The sequence below is a fragment of the Macrobrachium nipponense genome, chromosome 38, assembly GCF_015104395.2.
Source record: "Macrobrachium nipponense isolate FS-2020 chromosome 38, ASM1510439v2, whole genome shotgun sequence".
Taxonomy (NCBI): Eukaryota; Metazoa; Arthropoda; class Malacostraca; order Decapoda; family Palaemonidae; genus Macrobrachium; species Macrobrachium nipponense.
This window is the reverse complement of record NC_061098.1, coordinates 61,732,557-61,744,797: the sequence shown is the minus strand read 5'-3', so window position 1 is coordinate 61,744,797 and position 12,241 is coordinate 61,732,557. Positions and strand designations below refer to the sequence as shown.

Sequence of the window (12,241 nt, the reverse complement as noted above, 5' to 3'; positions counted from 1 at the left end):
ATATATGTATATGGCATTACAATTAATTGTATAATTATGTTTTATTATTTGAATACATTCACATTTTTTTACGTCTGTTATCTAATGAAATAAAATTCTGTTATATTATTTGCAAACCAGTGTTCTCGTACGAAAATAAATAAGAATGAATTCAAATTTATTAATTTAAATCATTCAGATGTAGGTCCTAAAATTTTACAAGTATAATATCCAGGGCTGTAGACGGAGCTGATTTGTCCTCTTAATTTGCATTAAGAAAATGGTTAAAAGTTGAAATTTGTATTAAAATTAATCTCCTACTTAATTACCCACTGTCCTTCTTGCCTCTTGTCAGCGTAATGCCACTAACCTCTTCGCCACCTTTTTCAGTAGCTACAGAAGTTGTTTTATCTGCCGCTTATCACTGAAGGGGTGGGAATTCATTAACAAACCGCTAACACATCATGTTTTCCCTTTCCGTACTCGATAAAAGGTTGGACTCGTTCAGAAGTATATTCGTGAACATATGTTGTGTGACGGGCATCAATACAAATAATCTTCGTGTGGTATTAGTCTTACGAAACAAATCGACAAAGGGAAACACAAAGACACACTTGTCAGTTTAACATCTGTTTTATTTGCGAGAGATAAACCTTTTAATAACACGTTTAATGAAACACTTAATATGACATTGTACGAAGAGGATTTAATTAAGAAACCAGAAGTTACGTCTCTCTCTCTCTCTCTCTCATTTTATTTCTAATTGTTGAACATACCAAGTGAATCTGTGAAAAAAGAACTACATAAAATCTATGGCACTTTCCTGAAAGCGTATGGGTCTCTCTCTCTCTCTCTCTCTCTCTCTCTCTTTTCTCTCTCTGGAGAGGGTGTATTACTGCTTTCAAATACCTGTTTCCTCTGCAAACAGGTTACGTCTTAAGAAAACTGAAGCTTCCTGTAGACAGCTGGTTGATTTAGGCTCCTTTGCTATTCACGAGAGAGAGAGAGAGAGAGAGAGAGAGAGCTTACCTTACAGACCTTACAACTCGTTCGGGTTGCCCCAGGTCCCTCAGTGTGAGGCACCTCTAATGTCTTGTGGCAGTAAAGAAACACAGACTTGGTTTTTTCTTCTTTACTTAAAAAATGATATATATATATATAATGGAAACAGACGCACAACGATCCTTTGGTGGAGAGGTAATAATCTCCTACAGGGCTTGACTTCAACTAACCACACATACTCCCCACTCTCCAAGAGAACATCTTAAATAATCATTGACAATCAACAACAAGTAATATACAAACTCAACTAGTCATAAACGGTTATTTACACCTCTTCCTTAATAACCCACAACAACAGAAATACCTTTATACATAAACTGCCCAATTAAACCCAAACAGTAATTAACAGTTTCAAACAATAATTATACACTCCCCCCTGAATTACATTCACATATATTACAAACTCTAGCTCTTCTAACTCTTGTTGAATGTCTTGGAATCGCGTTGCACTCAGCAACAGTGCCTGAATCTTCCTCTTCCCCCTCATCTTCATGAACAGGAAGCTGTATAAGAAGCTCCTCATCCTCAGCATCAGTAGTTTCCTTACTCAATATCAATCATTGTGAAAAGCACGAACGAAGATCTCTAACGTGGCGTGGAACTCCATTGACTTCAACAGCTTGTTCTGACAAAACTCTCGTAACCTTGCCTCTTTCAAATTGCATATTGCATCGCATGTTGGATGGTTTTACCCACACCTCATCACCTGCTTTGTAGGGGCCACTCACTGCCACTTTGTTCATTGAGCATGGATCCACTCCTCGGACCCTCACAGGGTAAGAATACAGCATACTGACAGGGGCAGTCGTTGAGTCGCAGTCATCACGAGGCATCAAATTATACAGATATACAGCCTCTGCAATGCTGCAGCCTTTCCTTGCAACAATGACTTTAACAGTTCGATGGCATCTCTCAGCTATACCATTTCCTGATGGAACATAAGCACATCTAAAATTAAGATGCACGCACCACTTTTTTGCAAAGTCAGCAAATAGTTTGCTGCGAAAAGCAGGGTCATTGTCAGTTAACAGTTCCTCCGGTGCTCCTCGTTCATAGAACACTGTCTCAAGTTGCCCGATGATGCTTTCACTGGTCTGAAAATGGAGCCGACACCAGATGGCAAATCGAGATGGTCCACAATCAATGAGAGTAAGATACGGCCGTCCATCATAGTGAGTAATATCCATGCCAACTCTCTGCCACACTCTATCCACTTCCAGACTACCCTTCTGCCACTTCACTGGGGCCGGGTCTATTGACTGGCATGCCTCACAGCATTTGACAACAGCCTGTACTTGCCGCCTGGTAACTCCTGGATGGACTTTCTTCACAAAATAGAGAGTTCTTCTCACACCTGGTGACCAGCAGCATGATGGATCTCCTTAATTCCATCACTAATGGCAGGGACAACAGAAGCACACACAAGTTTTGCATCTTGGTGACATGAACCAAGGTCCCTCAGCCAGCGCTGAGGTACACATGTCAAACTGTCAGCTTTATTATTGGCAGAAGACACAAGTGTAATAGACAGCTGGAGGTCACACTCTTCTATCAATGACAAGACTATTCCTAGTCTTCTTCTGATGAGCATTTCACTTGCGCCTTAGTCTTCAATCTGCTTTTTCCTAAAAGTCCATCTGAAATCCATCTATGCACAGTAGATGAGTCAGTCATTAATTCCACCTTTTGTATCTTCCAAGCCAGTGCAAGATTCAATCCTTTAATGACTGCATCTAGCTCAGCCATATTGATGTGGCAAGAGTCGTCTTTCCGCAGCCAGCTGGCATCTTCCACAATGGAACCATTTACTTCCACTGCAACACCAAGCGCAAGAGAACTAGCATCCACCCAGATCTTGAATTTGTCACTGGTGACATTCCACTGTCCTCTCACAGGGTCATCCTTCTTAACCTTCTCCAGAAGTTCCTGCAAACACATTTTGATGTAATCATCATTAATGATGTCATCCCATCCTTCAGTGACTTTATTGACTCTTCTCTTGATGAATGCTACTGCCACTCACAGCCATCCACAAACAGGGTAATGGCCTAACAGTCTACCACAGTATGAGAACACTGCTCGCCGAGTCAACTGTCTTGGTGCATCGCCCAGGTCATTGTCCCTTTTCCAAAAAAGACTCTCCTGCTCCCCCCAAACTCTCAGGCCCAATGCTCGAGCCCCTTCAGCAAGTCTTTGGTGTGGCTTACTTACTAGCCCAAAATTTCTAAGATGCTCCTCTACACGGCTGGTCTTAACAATATCTTCATTCACCAAGATGTCATCAATATAAGCTGATGTCCCTTTTCTTACAATTGGGTCCTGAAGGAGAACACAGTTTAAAACAGATTTCATTACCATCGGAGTAATATTCAAGCCAAACCCCAGTCGAGTCAGGCAATACCTCTGGCCTTTGAAATATACAGTCTGGTATGGCCACAGAGACTCATGGATTCTTATTTGCAGGTAAGCTTTAGCCAAGTCTACTACAGATACATTCACTCCTTGCTCTTCACTCACGTAGTTTGTCTGAGCACACATCCGAGTCTGCTGTAAATGCATCAATGTACGTATTCAGTTCTCTGAAGTCCAGTACAGGCCGCACCTTCTTTTTATTTTGCTGTACAACAGCCATGAGGGGAATAAGCCCCTTAGCTGGTCCATATTTATTCTCATCATAAGGAAGCAGCCAGCCATCATTCGCCCATCTTTGTAGCTCTGATTCATACAAGTCCTTTGCCTCCTGAGGTACAGAATATGCCTTTACTCCATTCTCCAGGACGCCAGGCTCCTTGCCCTCAGACCATTTCCATGTAGCTGTCCAACATTTAATCACAGGATCATAAATTGCACTAAAATCACACTCATCCACCCCCACCTTCACATCAGCAGCTGCAGAAAAAAGTGTGTCTTCCATTCCAAAACGTACACCACCCTGGGTATCGACAGTGACTCCTCCTAGAGCCCTCACACCATCCATGCCGAGAAGAAATTTAAAACCGAGGGGCATTAGAGTAGTTACACATACAGAAATGCTGGCAGTAGCTCCATTACTGAGCTGCAAGTGCACGACGCCCATTCCTTCACACACCCATTCTTGCCCACTCACAGTTATCATGCTAACTGTGCACTTGTTCCATGCCTTACAGCATGAGACATGAGCGATGCTTTGAGATCACCCAGTGTCTACTAACACGCAACACTGAAAAGACCCTCACACTCAAAACAGTACTTGGCAGCACCTTACTCAGTGGGTTTGGGGAGAGGAGGCTGGCGCTGATGCCTCCTCTCCTTGCTCGTTTCCCGGACAAGCTGACGCAATGTGCCCCATTCCACCACACCGATAGCACTTTACCCTTCTCCGAAATCGACCATTTACTCGGTTGCGAGCAAGACAGTCCCTGGCAAAGTGATTTGGTCCAAGGCATACATGACATTTCTGAACTGTTGTTTCTACTGGCACAGAACCCAAGCTTCCTGTGGCGCCAAAACATGTTTCCACTGAAACAGAAGGAAGGTCATCTTTCAGAACCGCCCGTGCCCGAGCCAAAATCTGTTCCAGATCGAGGGCCTCCATGCGAGACCCGGCTCTCAACAGCTGACGAACTCTCTCTGGAAGTCCAGCTACAAAAGCACATGCAAGAGCTTTTTCAGAAATTCCTCCAAACAGGGATCCGAGTCGACGTAGCTCAGCTAAGTAGACATCCGGTGCCTCTCCACTGTGCAACTTCCTACTGACAAACTGTTTATAGGCTACATAGGGATCAACAGCAAACGCAGCCAACAATGCTTCTTTCACCTTGTCAACCTTCTTCCTATCTGCTGTGGGTAACTGTAAGTACACTGCAAAGGCACCACCTGTAAGCCGCAGAGGAATCACACTGGCCACATCATCAACTTTCCGAAGCTTGCAAACCAGCTCCAACTTCTCCAGCCACTCCATAAAACAAGGAATTTGTGCGTTTCTGCCATCATACTCAGGGATCAGTTTCAAGTCGAAGTTACTCTCCATACTGCCTAGATAGCTTGTGGCAGTAAAGAAACACAGACTTGGTTTTTTCTTCTTTACTTAAAAAATGATATATATATATAATGGAAACAGACGCACAACGATCCTTTGGTGGAGAGGTAATAATCTCCTACAGGGCTTGACTTCAACTAACCACACATACTCCCCACTCTCCAAGAGAACATCTTAAATAATCATTGACAATCAACAACAAGTAATATACAAACTCAACTAGTCATAAACGGTTATTTACACCTCTTCCTTAATAACCCACAACAACAGAAATACCTTTATACATAAACTGCCCAATTAAACCCAAACAGTAATTAACAGTTTCAAACAATAATTATACATGTCTACCAGAGAATTGAACTTAATTTACAAAAAAAAAATCATCTCAGTGCAAGAATTTAAATGCCTTTTTAGATTAAGAGAGAGAGAGAGAGAGAGAGAGAGAGAGAGAGAGAGAGAGAGAGAAGAGAGAGGAGAGAGAGAGAGAGTTTACAAGGAGTTACATGGATTAGGATGTCTCAAAGACTTATTTGTCCATCCAAGGAGACATCGTGTGCTCTCTGATCTCTAGGAGCAGGTTTTACTGTGCATTCACAGTGTCCTAATGATTATGTGTAGCTTTCTTTTAAACTTCTACACCATTGCTGTTTACAACTTCTGGTGGCAGTTTATTCCATGTGTCGCATATCTTGTATGTAAAGAAGTTCCAACAATGAGACGTGTTGTATCTTTTCAGTTCTAGTTTCCATCCATTATTTCTTGTCTTGTTTTCGTTTAACGTAAGTAGGTTACTGTCTAATTTTGTTACGCCTTTCAGTATTTTAAATGTTTCTAAAAGTTGTCCTCGCAATCGTCACGTTTCTCAGCCACACATGTTCAGGCTTTCTAGTCGTCTTTGGTAACCTGTTTGCCTGATGGCTGGAGTTAACTTTGTAGCTTGTAATCTATTCATGTCCTTTCTTATTGTTGGTGACTAGAACTGTACTGCATATTCAAGATGAGGTCTAACTATTGATGTGTAGAGCTGCAGCACCGTTTCCTTGTTTCTGTATTTGAACTGCCTCTTTATGTATCCCACTAGTTTCAGCTTTTATGCACGGTTTTGTGGATTTTAAGTCCTTGGTAATAATGACTCCAAGGTCCTCCTCTTGTTCTACCCTATGTTATTCCCAAGCAGCTTGTAGTTGGCGTGAGGGTTGTTTGTTCCTATTTGTAACACTTTACACTCGTCCAAGTTAAAAGTCATTTGCCATCATTTTTACCACTCTCCTATTTCCTCTAGATCATTTCTTAAACTTTCCACTGTATCTGGGTCTGCTGCATGTACGCCTAGTTTGGTGTCATCTGCAAATTTGGCTATCCTGCCAGTTAAGCCTACATCAATGTCATTATGTAAATTAAAAAAAAAAAAAAAAAACGAGAGGGCCAAGGGCAGAGCCCTGAGGAACTCTGCTTGTCACATCTGCCCATTTTGATTTGTTACCATTTATTACGACTCTCTGTTTTCTATAAGCTAGCCAGTGTTCGATCCTGCCTGCTATTTCTCCTACAATTCCTAAAGCTTTTGTCATTAGTTTCTTATGTGGAACTTTGTCAAAGGCCTTTTGTCAATCTAAGTATAGTATATCTATGCTCTACTACTGTCATAAATACCAAGCATGTTATGAAAAAACTCCAAGAGGTTTGGTAGGCAGGATCAGTTCGTTTGAAACCGTGTTGGCTGTGTAACAACAAGTTGTTTCTGTCAATGTGATCCACAATTTGATCTGCAATTATGGACTCAAAAATCTTACAAACGACCGACGTTAGACAGAGTGGTCTATAATTTCCTGGCTCTTCTCTTGGACTTTTTTAGTAAACCTGGGGCACATTACCTAGCTTCCATCCTTTTGGTGCCTTTCGTTGTTCTGCATTTTTTCTGTGGAGTTTATATACGCGAGGAACTATCTCTTCTTTTAGCTCTTTGAATTTCTCTTGGACAAATCCCATCCGAGCCAGAAGATTTGAACTAGTTCAGTTTGTCTATTTTGTTTTTAATGTTCTCTTCTGTAAATATTATTTTGTCCAACGGTTGTGCCCCTTCATATTTAATAGCAAGTTCCAGTATTGTGGTTTTGTTTTCAAAAACTCTGCCTTTTTCAAGTCTGAGTTCACCAGGTTTCCTCTATTGTCCCTTAGGGGACCTATGCTATTTTTTATTGGTTTCCTTCTATTAACATGTGCAAAGAATTCTTTTGGGTTTCCTTACAAACCGATGCAACTCTCGTATCCTCATTTATCTTTGCCTTTCTTACTAATTTGTCCACCACTCTACAGAGTACTTTGCTTCTTCTGGTGTTGAACTTAAGAAATAGAAAATCTTCTCTGTGCGAGAATTTAAATGCCTATTACGAGAGAGAGAGAGCAAACGCAACCTTTCCCACTTTTTATTTGCCATTCTCTCTCTCTCTCTCTCTCTCTCTCTCTCTCTCTCTCTCTCTCTCTCTCTCTCTCTCTCTCTCTCTCTCTCTCTCAAAATGTATTTGAATTCTTGCACAATGCTGTGATTTTCCATGAAATCTGTTCAAAGGCGGCTTATTCCGTTGAGAGAGTTATGATTTATGTTGCAAATTGACTCCAGGCTGAAGTGAACATGATTCAGAAATTCGTGTTAATGTTAACACGTGTTGGTCTTACATATATATTATCCAGTTAGAGCAGATAATTACTCTGTTGTAGGATTACAGCTTCCATCCCATTTATCCAAATACTTGATATCAAGTCTGTAGCCATTTGAAAGGTTTACAAACAGGAATTCATTTAGTTACATCACAAGAATGTTTACGGAAAGGTCACAGCTACACGGAATGACGATGCCCATTCGTGTTGGTAGGAATTATCATGCTAATGGAATTCAGTGCAATTATATATTCCCAGCAGAATATTTTCGTTCTGTGGCTGTTAGGGACACCGATTCTCAAAGCCTCGTGGATTAACGAACAGATCAACGAATCTGTTCGTAGTTTAACGATTCTATACTCGGTTTCTTTCCATCTGTCCAGCCGCCTGTGGTGTTTGTGTATGGTAACACTGCGTCCGGGGCTTTAGATAGTCACATTCAGCTTACATTCAACAATAATAACAATATCCTATTTCGAATATTAACGGTGTAATTCGCATACAGTAAATTATTAAAACGCTTTTCAGTTGCAAATGTACACCCAAATATCCTTTTATTGACCTAAAATTTACACATAGCGTAACTATTTAAAGCCCGGGAAGCAGTGTTACCATGTGAAAACACCACAGGCCGATGGACAGATAAAAAAAACAGAGATTAGTGATTGTAGATTATTGATTTTCAGTGCTACCTTAGCCGAGGATAGGAAACTAATGAGCTAATTATCAGGGGCAACGATTTAAAACAAAAATCTGAAGGCACAAGCGTATTGGTTGGGGAAATTATTTGATGGAAACGCCTCCTATTGACAGTTACTTCAGATACTACTTGTTCGTTGCCAGAGGTTTGACTGAATTTAAAACAAAACAACTGTTTGTTTGTGTTGACTAAAATTGAAACAGATTAGGAAATTATTTTAACGTACTTGAAAATCTGTTCCTTGGCATTGCTTCTCTCTCTCTCTCTCTGCTTCTCAGCTCCTCTCTCTCTCCTCCTCAAGATCTCTGCCACACAATCGTCTCTCTCTCTCTCTCTCTCTCTCTCTCTCTCTCTCTCTCTCTAAAGTAACTTTGTTTGTGTTTACTAAAATTGAAACAAATTGAGAATACTCGTGATCTCTCTCTCTCTCTCTCTCTCTCTCTCTCTCGTAAGTAGCCATCTTGCTTGGTGAGACGTACCCGCGTGAAGTCAGATTAATCAACAGATATCACAAGTTTAACATACGACTAGAATTTGAGAAATATCTAGAAGTGTTCGTGAACTATCGGTGATAAGATTAGTGTGAAAATAGTAGGATAAAGCGTCTTCTAAGTTAGTTTATCAAGTGTAATACTATAAATCAGAACAAGATGGCAGTAAGTTCCAACTGCGGGAAGAGGTGGCGTAATTTGGCGTGTTTAGCAGATTCGCAATACGATGAGGTAGCAGGGAGGGAACTGGCATTTCTCATCTATGAAATCAGCAACAGTCCTAACCAAAAAGATACAAAAGCATTCATAGATATATTAGAAGGATATAATCCTTCAAACTGGAACAAATCTAATGAAAACATCTTGAAAATAATTGAAGAAGTTCCAAATAAAATCCAAGTGGTCAAGAGACTCATAAAGAAAATATACATAAACCAACATATTCCGACAAAGAAAATGAATAAAGGTGAATCTTGTGAATATCCTAATTGATGCATTAGGAAAAAAGAATGCCAAAAGCATGCAAAACTGTGTAATGGTTTGTATAGCATAGTCAATCCACAAAACCTAATCAGAAAATGTTGTGCCATGCAACATTCCGACCCATCCACAGTGTGCTGAGGTAATACAAGATTTGAGAAAAGATACAAGAATTTTTTCGTTCAACATGTCTGTCATGGATAGACAATGTTATTAAATCAAGATTGAATGTACAAATAGTTGAGGATGAAGAAGAAGAGGAAGAGGAAGAAGAAGAAGAAAAAGAAGAAGAGGAAAACGGAAGAGAAGTAAACAAAAATGAAATGACAGAAAAAAATAAGGAAAACAAAGAACAAGATAAAAGTATGGATGCAGAGATACTCATTGATACTACATATGAGGCAATAAAGCAGCATACCTACGAAGAAATAAATTACGATATGACAACAGAAAAGCAAATCCGAAGAGGCTCTACCCAGATCTATACAATGACGGGAAAGAGGAAAAAATAGACAAGAAAGACAAATCTGCAACCTTTTGAAAAGAGGGAATTGCAGATTTGGAGAAAGATGTTACTACAAACATCCTAAGATATGTCAAAACTATGAAATATATGGTAAATGTGCATACTTAGATGGATATGGGGATGATTGCAGAGATCTGCATCCAAAAAATATGTAAAAACCTAAAAGAAGGAAAAGGATGTAAGTTCGACAAAAAATGCAAATATATGCACCTGTAGCCATGAATCATAATCAAATAAATAAACCAACCAAGTAATAAAATCCAAAATAAGAAAGAAACAAATAAAGAGAGAAATCAAGAATATCAGGTAAAAGAGAAAAGCAACCACCACCAATGAGATATGCAGAGGTGTCAGCAAAAAATTTCAAAGCATCAGCTCCGAAATTATACTCAAGAGATAATAACTGTATTTATTATGCAAGAGGATATTGCAGAAACCGGAGAAAAATTGCAGATTCAGACACAAAATGAAAATAATTATGATGAAGGAAGATCAAAATATTATGGAAAAAGTTGGATTTTTTAATGTCAGAATTTCTGGAAATGAAAAAAGAACAACATACCAGAACAGGAAAGAGACATGGGAAAATCCTTATTACTACCAGTATTAAATGAAGGAGAAAAACACGCAAACCATCATAGTGATGAATGCGCAGGGTTTAGTTACGAGTAACTCAAAAGAAAATAGAGTACTTAGAAGAACTAACCCAAAATGAAAAGAAAATAGATATAATGAATATAAGTGAAACCTGGTATCCCAAGAGACTGGGAATGATGATCAAATAAAGGGTTCCAAACTTATAGATCAGATAGAAAAAATAGGAATCAAGGGGGAACCGCAATATATGGGAAAGACAAAAAACAAGGAAAAATATATGAGAAATATAGTAACTCAGAATGTGAACTAATAGCGGTAGAATTTGAATCTGAAAAATTGATGAACATAGTAATATATAGACCTCCTAATACTAAAGAGTTTGACTTAATAATTGAAAAATTGGATGATATATGTAGAAATCACAAGGACTGGACTATTCTCCTATCTGGTGACTTCAACTTTCCTTCGTAGAATGGAAAGAACGAATAGGAGATTGTGGTTGTACTTATACATATAAAAAAGAGAGTAATAGTAGTGCAGAAGATAAGAGGCAATTTGAAAGCTATTAGATATGCTACTAGAATACAACATTCAACAAATAAATCACCTGCCAACAAGAAAGGAAAAAGACTTTAGGACCTAGTATTTGTGAACGAGATGAATTATGTTAAAGAAATAATAGTTTATAATGCGAATATTTCAGAATTAACAGTTCATTCCAAAGCAAGTGAAAATAAAGAGATGCAAGCAAGAAATGAAAAAGTGGGAAGGATATGGAAAATACAACTTCTACAGTAAAAATATAAAATGGTCAGAAATTAATGAAGAATTAAACAAAGATTGGGATAACATTTTCGTAAGTGATGACATAAGGGTAAATACGGAGATATTATATAAAATATTGGAGAAAATAGTGGAAAAAAAATATATACCGAAGAAGAAAAGTAAACATCATTCATGCATACCAAGAGACAGAAGGATCTTGTTCCAGAAAATCAGAAAGTGGAAAAAAGGTCTTGCAAAGAAAAAAATGCATGGAAAGTTATAGAACTAAAAAGTAAGATAGAAAATGCAGAACAAAAGATTATACAATCAAAAGAAAATGAAAAACGGGACTTGGAAGAAAAAACCCTATTAAATATCAAGCAAAACCCAAACTATTATACTCATATGCGAAGAAGATGAATAAAAGAAGAATAGGAAATAGGCCCTCTGAGAATTGAGAGGATATTAGACGAATAAAAAAGGAAATTTGCAACGATACTGGCAGAACGATATAGAGAATTCACCCCTAGAATAGATAATGAAGATAATGATATAGAAGTAAGGGATGAAAATAGTGAATATTTAGCTGACATAGATATTAATGAAGCTGATATTGTGCAGGCTATTAATGAAATTAAAAATGGAGCTGCTGCAGGGCCTGATGGAATTCCTGCTATTTTGTTAAAGAAAGTAGTTCATTCTATCGCAAAGCCACTTGCAATATTATTAAGACAAAGTGTAGATACAGGCAAGATTTATGATGAGCACAAATTAGCATATATTACCCCTACTTTCAAAAGTGGATCAAAGACTAGAGGCAAGTAATTATAGGCCTGTGAGTCTAACATCACATATTATGAAAGTGTATGAAAGGGTAATGAAGAAAAATATTATGAAACATTTAATAAAAATAATTTGTTTAATAAAGGACAACATGGTTTCGTACCCGGAAAAAGTACACAAAC

At 38.6% G+C, this 12,241-nt stretch overlaps 1 pseudogene; it reads right to left on the bottom strand.

Moving 5' to 3' along the window:
* Positions 1–1,159: 1,159 nt before the first annotated feature.
* LOC135209847 (uncharacterized) overlaps positions 1,160–12,241 on the bottom strand; it is a 24,344-nt pseudogene continuing 13,262 nt past the window's right edge.